Below are 24,117 nucleotides of genomic sequence, written 5' to 3'. Positions count from 1 at the left end.
CATCCCTGGGGCCACCTAGCTGCCCCACGCAAGACGGCCTGAGGGAATTCTAGAGGTAATCCTGCCCCAAGAAAGGGGAGGGGAGGACAGCAGCCCCGTGTGGGCCAGGGGTCCAGGGGACCGTGAATGAGAGTCTGAATGAAGGTGACTGGGGTCCAGCCAGCCTCACCACAGAAAGGAAGCTCTGAGCAACAAGGCCACTGGGAGGAGCCCTCCACCGGCCTCAGCTCCACAGACATCTCGCTCCTCTGCCCATGGCTGCTGGCTCCACAGACATCTTCCTGGCGGTCCCTTGCCCGCACTGCAGGAGGCCTGGGGACTCACCCTCCCCAGGGGAGTCATGCTCTCTGGGAAGAGCCAGATGACAAGCAACTACTTCAGTAGATACATATGAAATAGGCACAGCCCTGGAAGGCAGCAAGCAGAGGTAGCGATGGAGACTAACACTATGGCCAGACAAGGCCTCTCCCAGAGGTGACTTCTGAGGCCAGAAGCAGGAGGAGGAGCCAGCCATGGGAAGATTAGGGAGAGATCACTTTTGTCAGAGAGGACTGCAATGCAAAGGCACTGAAGCATGAAAAATGTTAAGGACTGTCTAAGAGCCTCTGATGGCTTGAGCATAATGAGAAAGGGTGAAGGACAGATATTTCTCTAGACTAGAACTTCAGGGGAAGGAGAGCCCTAGAGGCGGGTCCTCAGACTCCCTCTCCTGCTGGTTGCAGGCCCCGTGTGTGACCAGGGCAGGCCCTACCCTTCTGGGGCGCCAGCCTTCTTTGCACAATGATGCGATTGGCCCCCCAGGGTCCCGACTTTCTAGAGAGAGGATTTACTTCCTCATGGTCACCTATCCCCTGCCATTCCCACCACCCTCTGGACCCCAGGAGCCAGGACGGGTATCTTCCCTGCCAGAGATTCCCAGAAAAAAATCTCAGCACTCCCACTCCAGCCTTGGGACACAGGGGCCAGGGGAGAGGGAGGAAATTCTCACACATAGCCTGCTCCCAGGGAGTTTGCTCATGTTCCCAGGCTGACAACTGGCAACCCTCAGAACTCCGGCCCCTACCCCCTTCCTCCTCCTCCTCCTCTCCCTGCCTCCCGCTCTCCCCCCAGCCCCCCTTCTCCAGCTTAATGACTTCCACATGGGCCTCTGGCAGCTGGAGCCAAGCCTCCCAGCATTGTCTGAAATCTCCAAATTTAGAAGAAATATGAAAATTGTCAACCACTCCTTCCTTAGGGGGTAAAAGCAACATTCGGCACCGGGGGCAGGTCAAGGCGAGGCAGTCACGTGGCAGGCGCCTGGGCCAATGGGGGCCCCGGAGAGGACTCAGCACCCGCCTCGCCCCAACACCGGGCTCGCCTCTTCAGCTCATATAAGGTAAAAGGCAGAGGGGTCTTTGCAGCCAGGGAGCAGCGGGCAAGGGGCTAAGGGGAGGGGGGCCCAGTGCCAGCTGTTTAAAAGTGCCCCTGTGGCAGTGGCAGTGAGGGGTGCCAGAGGCCCAGTGAAGTTAGTTGAGAAGCAGTGATACCTCCAACCATCCCCCAAATGGGCTGGCCCACGTCTCCAGGCCACAAGGAGCCACACCTGGATGGACCCCAAGAGAGGTAAGAACCAGTGGCAGACAGGGGTCTGTGAGTCTAGTTGTGTGTGTGTGGGGGGGGGTGTCTCTGTGGTATCCTCCTCCCCCCGGAGACCCCCAGGGGATGCTGCATTGGGATTCTGATCCTTGGTCTCTTGCTAATCCCCTCTGGGCCTCAGTTTCCTCATCTGTGCAGAGCCTGGACTGGATGGTCTCTAAGCACCCATCTTGCCCTGACCAGATGTGCAGATCTGTGATCCTGTTGGCTTTGGGGACTCCTTGTGGCTGTGGTTAAATGCAGGGGGTGGAAGCAGAGGGAGGGGATGGCGTCGATATCCCACCACCTGAGCATCACCACTGTACCCGAGTCTGGGCCTGTCTTGCTGACTTCGCTATAGACAATGCTTCTTCCTTGTCTATGAGGTTTGATTTCTCAGCCCTAAGAGCCTGGGGCTTCTGGCAAGTAAAATTGTTTTCAAATAATGGTTTCAAGAAACAAAGCTGTTGGAGAAGCTATGTCAGCTCAGGTTCCAGCAGACAGGCAGCGAGGCGGGAAGGCCAGGGTGTTGGCTGAGAGGCAGCAGTGGGTAGGGCACACTGGCTGGGGGATGGGGGCAAGCTCCAGCCTCAGCTCTGCTTCTCACTGCCTGGTTCTGTGGCCCCAGGCAGACACCCTACCCTCTCTGGGTTGCAGTTTCTCATCTGTACTGTGAGGCCATCAGACAACACAGTCTCTGTGCTTCTGAGGACGTGGTTTTTGAGCCCTGTTTGAGCCTAGAGGGCAGCTGGTGTTGGGAAGTTTCCCCAGGAGGCCCTGAGCTGAGTCTGCCATTTGACAACAGGATTAGGGGCCAAGCTGACACCTGGAGCCCAGGGATGTACTTGGAGGTTGAGCCTCAGGAGGTGGAAAGAGCTGAAGCATCTCTGACTGCAGGCTTGGCCAAGGGAAGGGTCAGCCCACAGCCCTGAGACCTCAGGATGAGCCTGCCCCAGGGCAGCCTCTGCTAGGGAAGGCGCTAGTCTCTAAATTCAGTGTACTAAGGGTTCAGGATCTTGGAGGGAGTTGGGGACAGCAGAGAGTTTCAGTGAGGTGAGGTGGTGGAGCCAGGGGATTCAGAGGAAAAGTAGAGGACTTGCAATGGGGAACGTGGGAGGCAGGGCTGGAAGACACAGCTCTTCTGAATATGCTCTGGCCACATCTAGGGCCCAGAATGGACACTGTCCTCCAGTGTCAGCCTGCCCAGCACTTTCACCTCCCACTGTTGGTTACACAAGACCCGAGGCCACAACAGTCCAAAAGCAGACTCTGGAACCAACTGCCTGGTTCCAATTCTGGCTTGTTTTTACTTACAGAACACATGACCTTGGGCAAGTCACTTGCCATCTCTGAGCCTCAGCTTCCTCTTCTATAGAACAGCTATGATCTCTGTTCTGACCTCACTTGGCTGTCCTAAGGCGTGAGGGACGTATGTACCTAAGAGCAAGCTCCTCTGTCCATGGGATTTCCCAGGCCAGAATACTGGAGTGGGTTGCCATTTCCTCCTTTAGGGGATCTCCCCAATCCAAGGATCGAACCCACATCTCCCATGTCTCCTCCATTGCAGGCAAATTCTTTACCTGCTAAACTAACAGGGAAGCCTAAAAGCAGTATAAATGGGGTTCATGTTCATTACATTTGGGCCCTAGTTCTCTTGTGAAGCAAGATAACCTTAGCTATGTTTAGAGAGAAGTGCGAGTGAGGACTGGCCAGGGAGCACCCTGAATTGCTGAAGAGAGAACAGGGTCTGGAAAGAGGCAAGAGGGGTGAGGTCAGAGGTTACAAGGCACAGGAGAGGGGTCAGCTTGAAATGTGTAAAGGGCTAGGTAAAGTCTCATTTTCTGCATATATAATAGGGCATTTTGTGGGTCATGTGTCCCAAAGTGTGGTGTCTGAAGCACCGCACACTCACCAGCTGATGGAATCCTGGCTGGGGCAGAAAACTGTACTCCAGCCTCTCCAGGAAACCCCAGGTGTATGGAGTTTGGAGAATGCTGTGTTCTCAAGTAGCCCGAGGCCCTTACAAACACAGTCGAGGTCACTGAACCCAGAAAGAGAGAGTACTGCTTTAGGTCACACAGAGAGGTGATGGCAGAGCTACAGCACAACAAGCCTCTGCCAGCAAGGTGGTGCAGACGGAGTCACAGTGCGATTGTGACGGCAAAGGCCTAAGGCCTTTACACAAATCACAGTAATCACAACAACCCTGTAAGGTAGGGACAACAATTGTCCTCATTGCACAGATGAGGACACTGAGAAAGAGAGGTTAAGTAGCTCGCATGAGGTCACACAGCCGGTGAACTATTAACCTGGACACGGTATGTCTATCCGCTGCTCCTGCCCCTTTGTCCCCAGGAGTCTCCTACCTCCTGCCCTGCTCCTTGGACACCACACTCCATAACTTCCTGGGGACCCTCCAAAGCACCTCATGAATATGTACAGGGAATCTCCCCCCTCTCTTGCATTATCACTTAATCCTCCCAGGATTACCCTGGGGCAGGATCAGCATCATTCCACCATCCTAATCCATAGGGAAAAAAACCACTGGCGTTTACCCAAAGTCACACCGCTAGAACTGGCGGAGGGGGTTTGAACCCACCCTGCAAAGTGCATGCTTGTAGTCTGCCCACCAGGACACCTCTGAGTGCGGGGATGAGAAATCCCACTTCTCGAGGAGACCGAGGCTAAGTGGGTGACCACACTAGAGTTTGAACCTGAGTCTTCTAGTTCCAAGGCCATCGCTCTTCCTTTAGCTCCACCACTGCCAAGAAAGAAAAGGGTCTGCTTGCTATTGGTCCCTAGGAGCCACAGGACAGCTCTTTGGGCAAAGTCAGCCCTTTCCCAGGCTGGCTTGTGCCAGGGAACAGCTGACACACACACAGCCTTGAGGAATACAAAGCTCCAGTCCCAGTGCCACCCCTGACCTGCGGGGCTGTGACTTATTCGCTGTGTGAGCCCTGAGGGTGGGAGAAGACAGCCTCTGAGGTCCTCATCTCCAGGCTATGCCTGGGCCCTGCCTCAACAGTGATTTCCCAACTAAACAGGCCCTGGGGCTCAGGGCCATGGGTTGTGCAAAGGATCATGATAAAGCTTTTTCCAATTGTGGTTATTATGACCATTTTTGTCCACATCTCCTGAGGCACATGAGCCAGAGTTTCTCTGGGGTTCATATTTAGAGAGGGATTGCTAGGTTCTGGTGTGCATGCCTACCAACTTCACAGGAAAGCACCAGATTATCTTCCAAAGTGGCCAATCCATGTTACAGCTTCCACCAGCAGTAGGTGAGCATTCTCTTCCTTGACAAGCCTTGAAATTACCTGAATTCTTGTTATATACTTTATTCTTATTGAATTTGTATAATTAAGAAGGAAGAAACAGAAATGCTTTAACACTACTGTCCACGTGGGTATTTAGAAACTTGCCCTACATGCACCAAGTTGCAGGGCAGCCTGCAGGCCCTGGAGTGGGGGTGGGCACAGCCCACATGGCCCTCCCCCAGCCCAGCAGTACGCAGGGGCCTCAGGCCAATCGGAGATTGCCTGCAATAGTCTGCAGGAATTTGGGGTGGGGAAAGAGCCCACGGTGTCTGCCACCTCCTAACAGCCTGTCTAGACAACCCGGGCCCCACGGGGCTTCACCACACATGGTGAAACCCCACAGAGACCAGCCCCCTCCCTTCTCGCAAAAGAGGCTTGTTGGCGACCGTGCTTTGTCACCAGAAACCTTTTCTCCAATTCAAAACAGGAATGCACTGCATGAGTCACCCACTCTCGTGGCCCATGGATCACCCACTCATCAGGCCCCTTTTTGTTTGGATGAGAAAACAGAGGCTGACTCTGGAGCCAGGGACCTTTCCAGTGTGGGCTGAATGCATCCCCATGCCCAGGTGATAAGGAGACCAGGCTGGTCAGAGCGCTGCTAGGGTGAGCTAAGATGCAGCAGTTCAGTTCAGTTCAGTCATTCAGTTGTATCCGACTCTGCGACCCCGTGGACTGCAGCACACCAGGCTTCCCTGTCCATCATGAACTCCCGGAGCTTGCTCAAACTCATGTCCATTGAGTCGGTGAAGCCATCCAACCATCTCATCCTCTGTCATCCCCTGCTCCTCCCGCCTTCAATCATTTCCAGCATCAGGGTTTTTTCAAACAAGTCAGTTCTTCACATCAGGTGGCCAAAGTATTGGAGTTTCAACTTCAACGTCAGTCCTTCCAATGAATATTCGGAACTGATTTTCTTTAGGATGGACTGGTTGGATCTCCTTGCAGTCCAAGGGGCTCTCAAGAGTCTCCTCCAACACTGCAGTTCAAGATGCAGCAGGCTGGCCATTAAAGGTGCCAGAGAGGAGTCAGGCTGCTTGGGTTTGAATCACAGATCTGCCCCATAACAGCTGTGTGACCTTGGGCAAGGTAAGAGTACCAGCCTCATTAGGTTATTGAATCATCTGGATTAAATGAGTTACAACTCATGAAGTCCTTAGATCAGTGACTGGCACATAGTACTCAATAAATAAATAACTGTCCAAATGTGATGACAAAAGGCAGTTTCTTTAGGTGGGAGGAGGTGCCATATGAAGCCCCAACTCCACCCTCCACCTAGGGGGATAATCTACTCTTGCTCCTTCAGAAATAACAATAACTATATATCAAGTCTTCCCAAGCGGCCAGCTCTCCACCCAGCACTCTCAGAAGTAAACACCATGATCCCTCTGGAAACCCAGAGGCTCAGAGAGATTTAGCCATTTGCCCAAAGTCACACAGCTTTATAAAAGGCTCAGGTGGGGCTCAAACCCAGGTCTGGCTGACTCCAGAACCCATGCACAGAAACCCTAGCACTGCCCCGACTAGTCTGTGAGCAAAAGCTACCTCTGGTTGTACTCGTCTAGTAGGAAAAATCTTGGCATTTAGGAAGGGGGCCATTTGAGTCATGATGCCTCAGTAAGATAAAAACAGAGCCCCCTTTTCCCATCCCCATGCCTGCTCAGGGGCAAAAAATTTCAGACAATGCTTCTCACCAGTGAGCATACCTTACTGTGGGCTGAGTGCCCCGGGGGCCTGGTCAGTCCTGGGCTGCCCCTGGCTGGCACAGCTCATTGGTTCTTTGAGGAAGAAGCCACCTCACTCCTGCACATCCCCGAGAGTGCACATTCCAGCCACAGGCCTGGGTGCCCTCCTCTGAGGTCCTCCTCTGACCCAAGCCAGGCTCCGAGGGAGATGGAAAACACAATGGACGCTGCAAGCTTGGCAGGGACACTGCTCGGCTGCCTCTAGCTCCTACCCCTACCCTCCTCCTCCTTCAGGGAAATAGATCAGGTTGAAGTGTTCAGAGGCAGGCTGCCGCCTTGGGAGGCCATCCATAGTGGCCATGACACCACCCTGGCAGGGCTGCTGGGCTCCGAGGTCACTGGTCAGTCTGCCCAGAGCCTGCCGGACCTCAAGCATGTGACCCAACAACTCCATTGTGTCTGAGGGCATCTGATGAGATAAGCTGAATAAGATGGGGGAAAGGGAAAGAAACAGGCTAAGACGCTGGCCCTGGCTCTACAGCCAACACAGAAGTTAGTCCATCCCTCTGAGCCCTGCAGGGGGAGATGCTCCATGATTTGGGATGGAAGTAGGACAGCTCCCGTCACCCCTTATATGACAGTGGACACTCAGACTCTCAGGGAAGAAAAATCTGGGGTAGGGGTGGTCAGAGTAGCAGGGGTACACTTTGGACAGACAGAGGTGAGAGAAGATGGCACCCCAGGGGGGTTCTGCCTGCAAAGGTGGGGAGGCAGGACTGGAAAAACATTTTCAGAAGAACAGCAAACAAGTGGTTTGCTGTTGGTTCCACTTGGCTGGAACCAAGAGTGGGTCAAGACCCTGTGTGATTTGAGGCTGGCTAAGTGGTGAAGATCTGGTCATGGAGTGGCTTTGATCGCCAGAAACCACAGCTCCAGAAGATGGAAGTGTTTCTGGGAGGGAGATTTGTACCCTCCCCCAAAATACCATCAGACCAAGAGCCCCAGGGGAGGAGAGAGACCTGGGAATTTGGGCACTGTTAACTCTGAGATGTCAAATATGAGACTGGGGGGTTAGGAAGCCTGAGGGCTGCAGTCATCATCTTTGAGATTTGAAGAGCTTTCTGGGGATCAGGAATTTGTTCTTTGCAGCATGAAAACACAGGGCATGCAGCCCCAGAGAGGCAAGTATCTGCAGGATATTAGGAAGAAGTCTTCAATAGTCTGTCCACAGAGAGATGAGGTGATTGGAAAGCAGTGAGCTTCCTGTCACCAGAGAGGTATGTGAGCTTAGCAGGGACACTCTAGAACTCAGCATTAGAGGAGGTTGGACCTCATGGCTTTTCCCACCAGCAGCCTGAGACTTCACATTACAGCCCTAATGGCCCTGGGACAGTCTTGTGGGGCTGAACTGCCCCTGCTGCTTGGATGCCAGATTCCCAGCTGGGCATGACATCAGTTCTGCCCTGACTTCACACAGGGGCCTCTAGGGACAGCCCGCACCCTTTCCTCCCACTTCCTTCCACCCCTCTGCTGCCTTCTGCCCTTTGCAGAGAGCACCAGGCTTGACCAGACAGACCTGGAGCCTGGTTGTGAGATCAGGTCCCCGGGGAACAATCTGTCCAGCAGGAATGAGGCAGAGGGGGCCAGCATCCCTGGGGGCCCTGTTCACACGCCCCACAGAGACTGCATGGAAATTCCAGGAGGGTCACAGGGAAGATTCCAATTTAGAACAAAATGCTTTATTTTTGTCCCCTTTTCTTTCCTTTCCCCTTACTGGGGGGAAGGAGAGGCTGTCACAGGAGGCTGGGAGAAGAAAGCAAGCATCCTCGTTGGGCAGAATCACAGGAAGACCAGGGTGGAGAGATGGGGGTGCAGAGCAGAGAGGGAAGGGACCCAGATGGGCCTGGGGAGGTAGACTCCACATGGGAGAGGGCAACGGGGAGGGCAAAATCAAGGAGATAACGAGACCAGCAGGCATTCCTGGACACTCAAGACCAGAGTCACTTCAGGTCTGGGTTCAAGCTGGGGTCAGAGAATCAGCCAAGTTTCCCAGAAGGACAGATGGTATCAGGATCAGTTCTTTTGAGACCCCTGGACACTGGGGCCTGGCCTTAAGGGACTGTAAAGCTACAGAGTACTACTAAATCCATCTCATTCACCCCGGTGATCCTGGGAGATGCTTAGTAAACACTCCTTGTGTTGAATCCTAAACCCATAGCATAAAAGTCCTATTAGAGCCAACAGGGACCTTTAAGTGCATCAAAACCATCTCCTCGTGTTACAGATGCAGGACCTGAGGTCCACGATGGAAGGAGACTTGCCTAAGGTCAGACTGCCAGAGAGGCCACCCACCCAGCCCTATGCATCTTTCTTTGCCTCTTCCCTGCCTTCTAGCCAGAGATGGAGACTATGGTATGGTCTCCCCAACAAGGAGGGAGACAAAGGAAAGGCAGGTGCCCTGCCAGGATATAACTGTCTCCAGGAGGAGTCAGTGGATAGCATCACAGCTTCAGTCCTGGGAGCTCTGCCCAGGAGGGTGCTTTCCCTGGCCAGACATGGTCCTCAGAGTTGCCACCTGCTGCAGATAGGGAACTCCTACAGATGAGAGAGCCCAAGGCTGGAGGGGAAGCCCTAGGTTCTGTTTCTGGCTCTGCCCCAACTCACCACATGACCTTGAACATGACCTGAGGTAGGGTCTTCTCTGACCTCAATGTGCCTGGTGAGGGGCGGGACCCAACCAGCTTGGATGGTCAGAGATTTCATCCATGACCTGCCTCAGTCTCCTGAGTGCCTCCCCCCTCTCTCAAGCCATCTTAGCTTTTGCTTTGGTACAGAAGTAGGCCAGGAACAGCAGAAAAAAAACAGTAGCCTGCAGATCCCCCTCTGCTGGGAGCAGCATCCTTTATGCCCTAGCTTTGCTTTCCAGCCTTGGAATTCCCGGAGAAGCAAAAAACTGGGAAGGCTCTTAGGATCAATCCAGTGAGAGATCTGAGACCAGAGAGCTTTCACAGACTACGCAAAGTCACACAGCAAGTCACGTGGCAGTGGGCCTTAGGTCTCCTGACACTCAGACCAGCGCTTTCACTGACCACACTGCCTTCCAGGATGACAGGCACACGAGCCAATCTCATCTGGACCTAGGCATTGACTCACTCGACACTTAACACTCCCCACACAGGGAGCCCACACTCTTCCACCCCTCTCTGAGACTTGGTTTCTTCTTCTATCCAACGGGCAGATGGGGTGGAACAGATGTCTCTAGGAACCCTTGCACTCCAGGACCCAGGGTGGCCTCCTCAGCTCTTTCTTCACAGAGGGTGGGGCTACCCAGGCCAGGAAACCCCACCAGATCACAACCTCCATCCAGCCCGGTCCCACCCCAGACCCCAGGACTGGGTTTCATCCAGATCTACAGGCTTCAGCCCAGCTCCCTCGGAGGATCTGGATTTTTCTTACCATAAAAGGGCAAGCGTGCCTCTCTGGGTCCCCACTGCCAGCCCCACTGGGGGAAAGGCGGAACTATTTTTAGAAAACTCTAGGGTTTGCTCCCGAACTCAAGATGGAGCCTGTCTGAGCCTGCATCCAGGGAGCCCTCTCCCATCTCCCTTGCCCCCCTGCCCTCTGTCTTCCTCCCTCTTCGCCCGTTGCTGTCTCTTCCTTCCCTCTTCCTCTCTCTGCCTCTGTCTTGCTCTCACTCTCACTCCATCAATCTCTCTTTTTTCTCTCCCTCTCCTCCTCTCTTCCTTCCCCCTCACTTCTCCTTTCTCCCCAGATCTCCTCTCAGTCAGCTCCCCTTCCCCCTCCTCCTCATCCCTCCCGCAGATCTTGTTTTTGGTGGTTGGAGAAAGTAACACATCTGTACCCCCCCACACCCTTCTTAAACACTATTTACAACACAAATTCCAAACATCCGCCATCTGGTTCTAGAAAGGGCCAAAAGATATTTAGAAAAGGAAGTCATGATTATTCCATCTTCAAAGCCAAAGGAACATAAAGGCCCCCCTCTCCCCCACCTCCCTCCCAGGGCCCCTTTGTTAAAATCTGACGGATTAGGATTCTTCAGTGAGTGGAAGGGGTCCATCCCAGCTGGGCCTCTGATGGGCTGCATCACTTTAAGCTTGTTGCTTCTCCTCTCCACACCTCAGTTTCCTCATCTGAACTGTGGGAACATGACTAGGGAGCCTCCAGCGCTAATGCTCGGAGACTTCATGTCCTAGTGCAGAAAATCCTGAGGCCCAGGTCCCTGGGGCCCACCTTGGGCTGAGCATGGGGTGAGATGGGGGCAAGGGGAACTCCAGCCTCTCCCCTTGCAGCCCTGTGCCTTTCAGCCCAAGGAGATCTATGCATTCCTTCATCGTGGGGGCGGGAGCGGAACCAAACCATCTCCCTTTTTGTGACCCCAGGAGGACTCTGGATGCCAGAGTCCAGTCCTTTCCCCACATCATAGTGAGGCCCACAATCACACAACATGCCTACAGGAGACCCGGTACCTAACCTGCTGCTCTTCCCTTCCAAAACTTTCCAGAAGAAACCAACCTTTGTATTCTCCAGAAAACATCACCCAGCCCAGCAAACTGGAACCCTGGAGGTCTCAGTTCTTTGCAAAGTAGACAGGAGAGAAAGGAGAACTAACTCCTTTATCATGGAATTTTCTTCAAATAGACCGCATACAAGGGAGAAATGCTGTGGGAAGTCCCCTGTTTCCAGAGACACACGTTGCCAGTGCTGACCGAGCCTTCACTTACACTGAAAATGTGCTGTCTGCTCACAGCCCCCTTTCCATAAGGATGCTTTCCATAACACACATTTGACGGAATATCCTAAGACACTGACTCACTGAGTCCGGCTGTCTCCATGAACAGTCTGGCCTTACGGGGAGCTTGAAAAACACAAGCTAGCCGGCAACCCTGATTCTGACGCCTACTAACCATGTGACCTCAAGGGACTGCTGTAACTCGTGAAAGCTTGCTTCCTCATCTACAAAACAGGATAAGAATGGTACCTGACTCATAAGCAATGGTGAGGATGAGAAAAACCTGTGTAAAATAAAGCCCTCAGCAAGTGTGGAGCACACTGAAGACACCCAGTGTGTCACCTGTGACACGTACTGGCCACTGTTCAGATTAAGGCATGTCCCAGTGTGGTAGGTGGGTGGTGGCTGTCACCACTCTCACTGTCCCCCCAGTCTGTTCACACTGGAAAGTCAGGGTGATGGGGAGTCTCGGGGACCCTGGTCTCTTCCCCCAGCCTCCCAGAGCCCAAGCTACTCAAGGCTGGGCTTGGGATTGTAGGCCGTGGGGCTGGGCTCCTTTCTTTCCCTGTCTTCCCTTTCTCCTGCATCATCTTGTGTTAGCCTCAGACTGCATTCCCAGGCCTTGCTCAAAAGTCCCAGGCAGCAACCTTCCCTGGGGAGGAAGTCGGGAGCGTGTGAGGCTGGTGAACTCAGCTGGGCTGTCAAGGGGGTGGAAGGGCGCTCTGGGAACACGGGCCCAGAGAAGCTTCACGGTGGAGGGGACGTGGGAAGGGGCCCTACATGGCAGCTCCCACCCCAGCTTCCACATCTTCTCTAGATGCCACGTTGGACCTTTGCCCTCACCCTTCCTGCTTTTCTTGCTCCCGTGCCTGTGTCTCACTGTGGGCTCATAATGGAAGCTGCCGCTGCTCATTGTGGGCTTACAATGTGCCAGCAACCGCGCTTGCACTTGATATCCACCTCATTTGACCTTCACAAACAAGCCAAAGTCCAGAGATGCAAAGCCACCAGCTCGAGATCACACAGCTAGAAAGTGCTACGGGTGAGAATTCAAACAGAGGTCTGCCGGGCTCCAGGGCTAGTGTCTTCTCAATTCTCCCCAGACATATGCCGGAAACCCTAGGGCCCTGGAACCCAAGGAGAACACAGGCCGGAGGACTTGTACCTGGGTGAGGGAGCCGAGGAAGGGGAGCTGTGGGTAAAGAAGCCCCTCCACAGAAGACTGGCGTGGGGCGGTGGGGGTGTACTCACATGGGGCCCCAACCTCAGCCATCTCCCAGGGTAGTGCCATCTGGCTTGCAGATGTGGCCTGTTCCCAGCCCCTCGGACTTCTTGGAAATGAGCAAGACCAGGAGAGGGCCCAGGGCCTTTTGCAACATCTATGACGACGTGAGCTCTGTCTTGTGGTCATCCAGCCAACTGTGGCCCAAGCTCAGGGGACAGCTGGGTTGAGAGTGAACAGCCCAGGGGTCAAGCTGACCTCTGATACTCACCAGGCATTGACCTGAGTACACTGCAGAGCCTCTTGGAGCCTCAATAAGCAAGGAAGTCACTCCTACCTCTGGCAGGGGTTTTGAGCATTTCCGAAGCTATGGGAGGGAGCATTTTGCAGGCTGCAAGCCTTGTGCAGCTGGAAGTGGTCACAGGTGGCCCCAGGGCTGTCCCTTCAGTCTTGGCTACTGTGTTAATGACAAATTTCCATCTACTCCTAAATGGCTCCTTATCCCTGGGTGAGTCTAGAGGTGGAGGCATTGGTCACCAGGGCCTCTGGGAACTTTCCTTCCAAACCCACACTTCTGCGAATGGGGTCTTGGTGCACTGAAAAGGGTAGGCAGCCCCTCTTGCTCTTGGTGCCTAGAGCTCCTCAGAAGAGCCCCCTTTGAAAGCCGGGCAAGCATTGCAGAGAATGGCAGCCTAGGGGCAGAAGGCGGAGAACGCAATGGCATCCCACTCCAGTACTCTTGCCTGGAAAATCCCACGGATGGAGGAGCCTGGTGGGCTGCAGTCCATGGGGTCGCTAAGAGTCAGACACAACTGAGCGACTTCACTTTCACTTTTCACTTTCATGCATTGGAGAAGGAAATGGCAACCCACTCCAGTGTTCTTGCCTGGAGAATCCCAGGGACGGCAGAGCCTGGTGGGCTGCCGTCTATGGGGGTCGCAGAGAGTCGGACACAACTGAAGCGACTTAGCAGCAGCAGGGACAGAAGGACAGACGCCTTGAGGCCTGGAAAATCCCAGCAGACTCAGCCTGAGGCATCTACGGATCCAGCAGCAGCCCAGGCTCATCCTCAATCCCTCGGAGCCCAGCAGCCTGGTCAGGATCCACAGGCAACCCAACATTCTCTGATGGGGGCATCCTTGTTCCTTTTAGGCAAGGGCACTGGCTGGTGGGAGCCACCCCTTTTCAACCCTCACACTGACAGAACAAACGTCCCAGAGAAGGGCCTCCTGAGGGCCCGAGGAGGGCAGGCTGTGGGTTCCCAGGACACAGAACTGTGAGTGCCACCCCTCCCCACCCACTGGCACCCACATCCTCCCCTCTACACCACGCCAGCAATAAACCCCCCATCCCATCCTCAGAATGACCATGAAAGCAGGCCTCAGAAAGGGAAGTGTTAACAAGGAAGGCCCTGTTGACTGACGGGCTGAGGACAAGTCAAGGCTGTTGGGTTGGGGTTGTAGGTGAAAAGAAATGGAACCAAGGAAGGGAAAACCCACCAGGAGCCAAGAATCCACCCCCATCCCATGCTCCCTACAAACCAACAAACACAGAGCCTGCATGCTACCAAAACTAAAGGACTTGTGGGAGCTGTAAGGATGGTGGTCATCTTCCCTGGAAAGGAGTAAACGGGGTTGGATTCTGAAAGCAGGTAGATGCGGGGCTATCGGGTTGTCAGCCTCTGATAACAGAAGCAGCTCTCAGGGCTTTGAGAGGGTTAGGTGTGTGTGTGGACTCACAGCGCTTGGAACACGGTGAAGCTCTAGAAACCCACGCAGTTGTGTTCACCGTCCATCACGTTCTTCCCACGCTTACAGCTGTTCGTGGAGCAGGCAGGGTTAGGGACCAGCTCCATAAGACAGGTGGAGAAACTGAGGCCCAGGATGGGGAAGGGACTCCACTCAGATCTCACGAAGATGAAAAAAGAGGAAGACTTGAAAGTGAACAGAGGAAGCAAGACCCGGGGAAGGAGCTGATATGCCAAAGACACAGGGTGCCCCAGGCCTGGGTTATATAACACAGCACACCTGTTTACCTCTGCACACCGCACACGTGCATGCAAACGTGCGCCCCAGCACAGCGCACACACCTGGCCCTCATTCACTAGCAAATGAACCTCGGAGACTGGGTCCAAACAAATTGGATTAGGAGGGCTGCAGGCGCCTCCTCCCCCACACTGTCGGCTCCGACACTGAGCAGGCCTGCAGAGCAGCCAGCTGCGGTCTCTCGGCCATGCTGACAGGTCGGCCTCCTTGGTCCCCTCACCCCGCCCCCGGGCCCCGGGAAGGGGGCCTGGGTCCCAAAGAATGCCATGATGATGGATGGGCTGAGGGAGGTTCCAGGGCTAGCTCAAGAGCACACAGGATGTTCGTGCTTATGCGAGGCTCATTTCTGAGCTGTTTCCAGCAAACCAGCCCCACCTCCCTTCCCTCCCTCCCTTCCAGCAACCTCTCCCACGGTCACCCGGTCACTGCTGCCAGAGCCCAGACCCCGAGCAGATCTACCCCCAAATCTCGGTCCACAGCTGGACTGAGCGGGAACCGGTCACTTAGGAGACAATTGCCCTGGGGCTGAGACACAGGCACTTCAGAGGGGAGACGAAATCTGTGAACTGAGAGGACGCCATCATAAAAGTGGCACCTCTATGCTTTCTCATCCGTTGTTTTATTTGATCCTCAGAATGTGCCAGGGAGTTAGGACATTGTGCCCATATTACAGATGTGACTACTGAGCTTCATTCATTCAGTGATCCCATAGCCCTCCTGTCCTGAGCCCTGAGTCTGCACCAGGCCCTATGTGGGGTGCTGGGGAATGACTTGCAGCCTCTGCCCGCATGGCTTAATGGAACAGTCAACGTTTGGCCAGATCACTGAGCACTGGGACCCCCGCCCCTTGATCTTCCTGGGGAGCAGCTCCAGCAGAATCCCTTTTCCATATGGCATGTGTGAGCAGTTGAAATTATCACCAAGAGGAGCCTTAGCAATCAGCCCATTCAGAACACAGACCCTGAAGTCAGACATCCCCGAGTTCAAATCCTGCCTTGCTCTCCTTTTAACTGGATAGCTGTGGTCTTAGCCTTTTGAAGCCTGTTTTCCCACCTGTAAGATGGAAAATACAAAAGCTCCCACCTCGTGAGACTGACTGTGAGGACTAATTCTTACTTCCCCTACACTTATTCGACACAGGGGCCTGGAGAGTGAAAGGGCTCGGCCAGGGTCACACTGGGGGTTAAGTTATAACCAGGTGGATCCCTTCCCCCTGCCCCCCGACCTGCTTCACCATAAGCAGCCCAGAGCCACAACAGCTGGCCAGTTTGTGCAAGGCCCACAGGGACATGTCCTGGGTCCTGCCCTCTGTCTTGAGCCCTGCCCAGCCTCTGCAGCACCAGAGTCCCAGGTGACCAGTGGTGGCCCCCCGCCCACAGAGACGGCGGGGGGTGGGGGCACTTAGCGGCAGGCTCCCAGCCCAGAGCAGCCTGGCCATATAAGGGAAGGAGCCAGGAAGGTCTCCTCGCTCAGGCCTGGCGAGAAAATCCAGACAGCCACTGTTTATTTTCTCCTTCCCAGCCTCCCCAGAGCTTCCCGACAGAAGACACAGGCTGCCCCCCGGGGCCAAGCGACATTTCCTGAAGACAGTGGGGAACAGGGAAGAAAAAACAGTCCGTCCTCTGGGAGTAGGAGGATGTGGACAGCCAGCACCAGGTAAGATTCTGCCAGGTAAGACTGTGAGGCCACCTGTTCGATTGCCTCTTTTGATGGAATGGGAAACAGGGAGGCAGTGAGAGGTGCTTGTGAGAAGGGATCACACCCCTTGAGTCTCCCTAGTGGGACCCATCTCCTGACTGGGGACCCAGAGCAAGGAGAGGCCTCTTGTGGAGTAACGGGGACAGGAGAGCTATAGACCCCCTTCTCAGTGGGGCCTCATTTGAAAGAGAAATGGGGTCAAGGCCAGCTCTGTCTGCCTCCCAGCAAGGACGCAAAACTCAAGGGAGGAGTTCCTGGAGCCAGAGAGTGGCAGAATGACATCTTTCCTGCACCTCTGCCCTCCTCCCAATCCAGCTGCACCACCTTCTTCTCCAGGAAGCCCTCCTAGCTCCCCCAGGGAGGAGGAACCTAAGCCTTCAGCAGTCCTCTCTGGGCTCTCTCTTAGGCCACTTGGGTCTGTCCCCTATTCAACTCACCAAGGGCATTTATCCTTCCATCTCAGCCTGACTGCGCTCCTCCAGGGTAAGGACCATATCAGATTCAGGCCTGTCCCCTCAGCACGTAGAAGACGCATTTGGTTTGCTAAATGGATGGATGAAATGGTTAGACCTTGTCCTCAACCCTGATAGACTGGTATAGTGGGTCAGGGGAGGAGATGTTCAGCACGGAGGTTAAAAGTCATGATCCTGAGGTGGCTGTTCTGATAGGAACCCAAGCTGGGCTCCTAGCTCTGTGCCCTTAGAAAATCCCCTTCTCATGGAACCTTGGGATGCATGGGGATTAGCACAATGAAAACATTCAAAACATGATCGTTCTTTTTACCATCAGCGTCACTGTGGTCTTTCTAGAGACAAAGGAACAGAACCAGGCAACCTACAGCCACAGAGGATACGGAAGCAAATACCTTCCCCTGGTCAAAGGCCTCAACCTCTGGCCCGGTGTCAGAGTTTCCCACAGGAGCGTGGGAATGCCTCTCATCCATTTCCTGTCTCTGCACCCAGGAGAGCTGCTATCTTTGCGGCAATACTCTGAGCCCAACGGGGTGTGCTGGAAATAGCCACCAATTCCCCTAGTGCAAGCAGGGCTGTGACCCTGGAACCGTCTCCTCCCCTTCCTGGCTCGCCATGTGCAATGATAAGGCTCTCCTGACCACCGCACAGCTGTTCTGCAGATTAAACATGGAAGGGCGGTTTTTCAAATGGCAGGCACTCAGATGCCACCCCCCCTTTTTTTTCTCAGATGCCCCCTTTTTAACTTTTGCCATATCTGCAAACAATCATAAGATTTTAAATTTTAAGATAAGTCTTTTTTAATACCTAAAATAGGAAACTAAATACTGTCCATAATTAGGAGATAACAAAGATAAGAGAGACAGTAAATATGCAGCAGCACTCTTACTCGTTCCCCTTGAGCAATGGCTTGCAAGGTCCTGGACTTGAGGGAGATAAACAGGAGCCTGAAAAGTGTCAGAGACATGATAGCACCAAACCGAGGCTCTTTCCCCCCAGAAAACAAGGACTGGAAGCAAACTGACAGGGAACAGCCTGGGTCACTGTGTTTTACAAAGTCTGTGCTCAGGCCACATATGCAGCAAAATTGCGAGAAGCCAAAAGCGGTCAGGTGAAAGAGCTTTGGCAAGAGTCCCGCACCGAGGAATGCAGGGTCTGGCCTATCAGCTGGCCTCCCAGCAGCAAAGGCTCACTTCTGGGGGACGACCCTCCCTGCTTCTTACTGAAAACTCCACGTTGGCCAGGCCAGGCATCTTCTCTTGCAGAACTAGTGGGAGCAGTCCGAGAGTAGAGTAGACAGACTGGGCTGTCCAGGACCCCCCAAGCTGGGTCCTGTTGTTGGAATCACTCCCCAGCCAAACGCAGTTTGGAAGAAGTTCCTACTCATATTAGAGGAAGGCAGTTCTTTGGGTGGGAATACCTCATAGAGGGGCTGACCTGCCCCAAGTGGCAGACCAAAGGAAAACACTCTGCTGTTTGGGGCCTGATGTCAGATTTCCATCCGAGGCATAAGAGACACTAATTTTTGAAGGATGTGAGTGTTTTCCTGCCCTCTCCCAGCCCTGAGAAAAGGCTGCCGGCCCCCTCCGCCCTTCAGACATCCCTGAAAGTACATGTCATCCAGCATCAAGGCCATCACAGTGGTATCAGCAGTGCAGGAGGGCTGCCCTGAGATCTTGGTGGGACAGGAGAAGGGGGTACAGGGCTCTGCCTGCTCACTCAGAGGTTCCCACCTAATGGGAATGGGTGACTGAATACATACTGACATACATGACATACATGACATACATGAATACAGACTGACATACATGACTGAATGGCCATGTAGATCATTCATTTTCCTCTTAAACAGGTCAATGAATGATCTACATGGCCATTCAGTCATCTACCAGCAGCACTCCCTGGGGTCCCTCACCATGTACAAAGGGCTTCACAAGGCCCAGGGATCCCCACCACAAACAAACATGGGTGCTGTCCTCAGGGAACTGGAGTTCTACCCCAGTCAGACCCAAAGGCAAAGAGCTCTGACACTGGAGAGAACGTGGCTGAAGAACATGATTCATTCACTCGGACAACACATGTTAAGCATCTACCATCACAAATGCAATCAAGGATGAGAAAGAGGGCAGAGAAGACTTCCCTGGTGGTTCAGTAGTGGAGAATCTGCCCTGCAAAGCAGGGCACTCAGGTTCAATTCCTGCTCAGGGAGCTAAGATCCCACATGCCACCGAACAGCTGAGCTCTCATGCCACAACCACACACCGCACGAAGACTGCACGTGCCGAAACTAAGACCTAATGCAGTCAAATAACTAAATTTTTAAAAAAGAAAGAAAGAGGGCAAAGGATGTGGACCAGGGAATTCTGATGTCTGAAAAAGTCAAAGAGGGCTTCACAGGAAAAGTGGCCATTTAAGTAGAGACTCATCCCACCAAGAAGAGATGGGCAGGGGAGTGAGAGGGAGTAACACGGTTCCTGAGAGCCCCAAGGTGGTGGGCACAGGATTCCCTGGAGGAGTGGAAAAAGAGGGCAAGGGCCCAAGAGGGACAGCCCAGCTGGGCTAGATAGGGCAGGCCTATAGCCTTTTGTAAGGGTTTTAGAATTCAGCCAGAAGGAGACCTTTTACCATTTTAAACCCAGGAGAAATATGGGCACATTTGCATTTTGAGAAATCATTCTGAGAGGATGGCTGGGAAGGATGGGTGGGAAGTTGGCGGGAGCAGAAGCAAGGGAAGCCAGGTGGGAGGCTGAAGCAAATGTTTGATGATATAAAATATAAAGTACCATGAATGTGCCATTTGGCTGGGATACACCAAGCATAAAGACGAGGTATGGAGTCAAAAAGGTAGACCATCCCCCAGGGTGAGGGGTGGTGGGGCGGTAGAGGGACCTTTGGGATGATGAAATGTTCTAAAAGTGTGGTGATGCTTGTGACACTCTGTGTTGTTGGATTCACGCTCAGTCATGTCCAACTCTTTGTGACCCCATGGACTGTAGCCCGCCAGGCTCTCTTCCATCCATGGAATTTTCCAGGCAAGAATACCGGAGTGGTTTGCCATTTCTTCCTCCGGTGGATCTTCCCAACCCAGGGATGAAACCCTCATCTCCTGCATCTCCTGCACTGCAGGCAGATTCTTTCCCACTAAGCCATCAGGGAAACCCAACTCACCACTCTGTGACTGAACTAAAAAACCATTTCATTGTGTAATTTGAATAGGAGGATTGTATCTCAACGAAACTGTTTAAAAAGAAAAGGAAGGGTGAAGCTTGGTCCCAGAGGGCTCAGATGCCAGGCTGAGGACAGGAAGCACACCCAGTGTAGCTGCAGCAGCCTCCAGGGCAGGACCTGGAGGGAGGAGCCGAGGCCCCTCTAATGCCCCTTCTCCTGCCTAGGGTGGACTCCCTGCCTTCGGCCCCTGGTGCAGAGCGGTGTAGCGTCCTGTCTCCCAGCCTGAGGTGCAGTGCTGCATCTCTGGTCAGTTGGGAGTCTGAGATGAAGCACTGTAGCTCGGGAAGGGAGAAGTTGTTCTGCAGCCGTCGCCAGAAGTGGTAAGTGGTGTGGTGCCTGCAGGCACCAGGAAGGACGGGAGTGTTTCCAGTCTCCAGAATGTCCGCTGAGGAAGCACTGGACTTGAGTCCCATCTGTGTCACTATCTGCTTCATGATTCTGGGCAAGTCCTGACTCCTCTGTGCACCGCAGTTTGTTCATCTGTAATATGAGATTTTGGAGCATTTGGTGGTAGCCATTACCCAGTACCCTGACTCTGCTTTCTCCTGAGCCCATGGCAGACCCGGCTAATCAGTCAAGGTATCCTTTCTTAAAGCATTCAGATGCGGCTTCAGAATCCTTCTTAATGCTAAGTCCTAGAGAGGTGCTATTGATTCAAAGCTGAAACACTTCATCATTTGTGAACTGGTCAATTCCTAAAAAATCTTTCAGACTAAAGACAAGGTCCTGGGCTCTGAGTCCAGCTCTTTACTCTTTGAGGTGTTGCCTAAACTAATCCAAGCATCTCCCAAATATCTGATCCCTCTCAGGGGCTTCAGACTAGTCAGAAATAGCAGAGGGAAACCACTGGGCTAAGCACAATTTTATTTAACCTCCCTACAAGCTTGGGAGGTGGATTTTATTGACCCATTTTCCAGATGAGGAAACCGAAGCTCAGGTAAACAACTTGCCCAAGGTCACACATAAATTATGTTGAGCTGGGCTTGGAGCCTAATCTGTCTGCCTTCAGATTCATGTTCTTACCCACTGCGTGTGACTTGGGAACCTGGGATTGGGGGAGCAGGAGGAGAACACAATAAATCCTGTTCTAGTCTTGTCCTTACATCCTGGGTCACTTTTAGCAAAGACAGACTGAGACATTTTCCAGTAATCCTATAGACTTCCTTCCTCTTCTTCCCGCCTCCCACCATTGTATTTATCTCACCTTTCAAGTAGGTCCTATACCATCGCATTTTATAATTAGGGAAAACTGAGGTTAAGTGAGTTGCTGGAGGTCACCAGTAAGGAAGGTGCCAAATAGAGACTGGGAACCAGAACTGTCCAGGTGGTTTCGAGTAGAACCCTCCCTCTGGCTGGAGGCTCAGGAATACACACAATCCATGGCAACTGAAGCGGGGGGTGGGGTGTTACCAGATGACTTCTGGTCGACAACATGGCCTCTGACTACAGGAAGGTACTTTCCAGGGCCACTGAAGTTCCAGGCACTACCCCCTCCCCTGAAGCAATCATCCACATCCCGCCAGACATGGTGGCCACACTGGCTTCTGCAGATGGGGCTGGATGCAGAAGAAAACCCCAGCTGGTCCTTAGGGATATGGCAGGGCCTTGGTGCTGAAGGCCACTCTCTCACCTTGTCCTCACGGTCCAGTTTTCCCAGGAATCCCTTAGATGCTAAGATGGGGATTCCTGGAAATACTGTTCTTGAGGTCATGGTTTAACAGCTGGATTCGCCTCCTTCCCACCCCAAGTTGCCCCCGCGGGACTTGGGCTCAAGCACGGCATGAGGTCACGTGGAAGGCCATGCACTGGAGGTAAGAGGACTTGAGGACTGTGTTCTTGACCTTTAAATTGCTTTTCTTTCCATTTTGTCCATTTCGCAACATCCTGTGAGGCTGGAATGGGAACTTCACCTCTGTCCTACTCTTGGGAAATTTGTCCAGACACTCAGTTGAGCAGTGGTTGAACCAGGACACCATAAAGCTTGTGTCTCTTTCCACCTCCCCCAACCCCCATCCCACTTCCCAGCATGCCAAGCAGTGGTAGGGGTGGGGTCACAATATCAAATCCACATTAGTGATAAACAAATAAATATATGATAATTTATTTTAAAAGTTCACTAGATCAGTTAACGTAAACTAAAAATCTGTAAGTTTTAGTTCGATTTGGAATACCACAGAAAAATTTTGTAATTTTTCATCAAGGTAGAGAAGACAAAAAAGCTCAGACTGCCCTCTTGTGGTGACGCCTGCCACAACCCTGGAGAACCCAGGAACACTGCGCTGTCCTACACACACACACACACACACACACACACACACACACACACACTCCTTTTGAACCAGCTTAAGACCCATCCACCATTTCATTACCAATGATGTCTCCATCATTTACAGTTTAATTTAACTCACATTACCTGGCTTTGTCCTCAAAACTCCCGAAGGTCAGTGAGATGGTGAAGTTCAGAGAGGTGAAGTGACCAGCCCCTGGTCACCCAGATAGCATTAGGCAGAGCCAGGATCTGTTTCGAGTTCAGTGACTCGGCCAAAAGTAAAAACTACAAAAATAAAAAATAAAAGGAAGACATCTGAATAGATGCAGAAAATGCTGGCTGAATGCCAGAAACCTGATGTGGCCCAGGTGCAATACTAGAACTTTTCACAAAATCTTCCTAGTGCTTTTTATGGAGTTTGTAGAGACAAGAGGTGCCATGACCGCAGGATCCTTACTTTGGGGTCTAGTAGCCATGTTCCCAGGGACCAAGTGGCTCCCGCTTATGTATCAGGCTGTCTCTCTTAACAGGCCATGCTGCAGACAATTTACAAAGTATCAGATTCCCGGCCCTCTCCTCCTCAGAGACTGGAGCTGGCCTGACCATGAAGAAATCTGATTTGCTCCAAATGATAATAATAGCTTCCACTTATTGAGTATTTGCAACTTACCAGGCACTGTGTTAAACACTTTCACAAGCGTTGTTCCATTCAATCTTCACACCAACTCAGTGAGATAGGTTCTATCACTTATTCCACTTCACAGATGACGCAGCCAAGACACAGACGTTAAAAGACTTGTCTAACATCACACAGCTGACAAGTTGTAAGACTGAGTCAAATCAAGTCTGTGTTTATACTTGTCACCTGCCCCTGCCCCCTCTCTCCCATTTGGCCTGGTCTGGCTGGTAGAGCTGTCTCCTGTGGCTTCCCCTGGGGCAGATGGTAAAACAAACCTTCAGCGAGACCCAAGCGGTCCCTCCTGTGTTCTGTGACTAATAATAAAGTGTGAGACCCTTGACTTGTGTCCTGTGTCTTTTGGGAACATGAGAGGAGGGCAGGGGAGGTGAAGGCAGCCTAACAGCCTGTATTAGTTCACTAGGGCATCCGTAACAAAGTGCAACAGCCTGGGCGGCTTAAGCAATAGAATGTTATTGTATCATAGCTGTAGACTCTGCAAGTCTAAGAGCAAGGTGTCGGCGGGCTGGCTTCCTCCGAGGCCTCTCTGTCTTGTAGACAGCTGTGTTCTCCCCATGTCTTCAGTCTGTGCATGTCAGTGTCTTAATCTCTTCAGACAAGGAAGGACATCAGTCCTGTTGGATTAGGGCCCACTCACAGGTCTCATTTAACATAAATTATTTCTTTAAAGACCTACTGCCAAATATCGTCAGAGTCTAAGGTACTGCGGGTTAAGATGTTCATCATGAACATAGTGCGGGGACACAATCCAGCCCACAGCACAGCCCCAGTTGAGGTAACCCTAAGGTGACTTCACATTGCTGGACATTTCCAGGGGCCAGCTACACAGCAACCAGGACCCACATCAGGATAGTCAGAAGCTCCAGGAAGGTGCCAGGCTGTGTCTGAGAACACCCACCAAAGAGGGAGGGGAGGCAGAACGTCCCACAAGGTGAGGTCCCCTCGGGCAGGGGCCAAGGCGCAGGCTGAGGAGCCTGGCCGCGCGGCAGCCTCTCTCCTTCAGTCCCAAAGGTGTGACTGACCAAGTGGAGGAGGCGAGACAGACTCTGAAATCACACCTCACACGGTGCCAGGAATCAGGGTGAATGCAATATCAGCTGCACCAGAGGCATCATGCCC

At 52.9% G+C, this 24,117-nt stretch overlaps 1 protein-coding gene and 1 long non-coding RNA gene across 15 annotated transcripts in view; one reads left to right on the top strand and one right to left on the bottom strand.

Annotated features, from left to right (window-relative positions):
* IL17B (interleukin 17B) overlaps positions 1-24,117 on the bottom strand; it is a 52,824-nt gene that overhangs the window by 19,292 nt on the left and 9,415 nt on the right. For 4 of the 14 annotated variants that reach the window (XM_044947483.2, XM_044947476.2, XM_044947481.2 and 1 more), the window contains exon 1: positions 14,331-14,553. The exons of 1 other annotated variant lie outside the window; for it this stretch is intronic. The gene's annotated coding sequence lies outside the window, so the exon portion shown is untranslated. Of the gene's footprint in view, positions 1-11,152; positions 11,263-12,620; positions 12,707-14,330; positions 14,554-22,445; positions 24,104-24,117 lie in introns of those variants that run through there. 9 more of the 14 variants (XM_044947488.2, XM_044947486.2, XM_044947487.2 and 6 more) reach the window with 5 other exon arrangements.
* LOC112586870 lies at positions 1,349-23,320 on the top strand. The gene is made up of 2 exons (XR_006553307.2): positions 1,349-1,602; positions 16,158-23,320. It is a non-coding gene; the product is annotated as an uncharacterized LOC112586870 (long non-coding RNA).

Source organism: Bubalus bubalis, chromosome 9, assembly GCF_019923935.1.
Source record: "Bubalus bubalis isolate 160015118507 breed Murrah chromosome 9, NDDB_SH_1, whole genome shotgun sequence".
Taxonomy (NCBI): Eukaryota; Metazoa; Chordata; class Mammalia; order Artiodactyla; family Bovidae; genus Bubalus; species Bubalus bubalis.
Note: the sequence above shows the minus strand (reverse complement) of the source record. Positions and strands in the feature narration are given on the sequence as shown.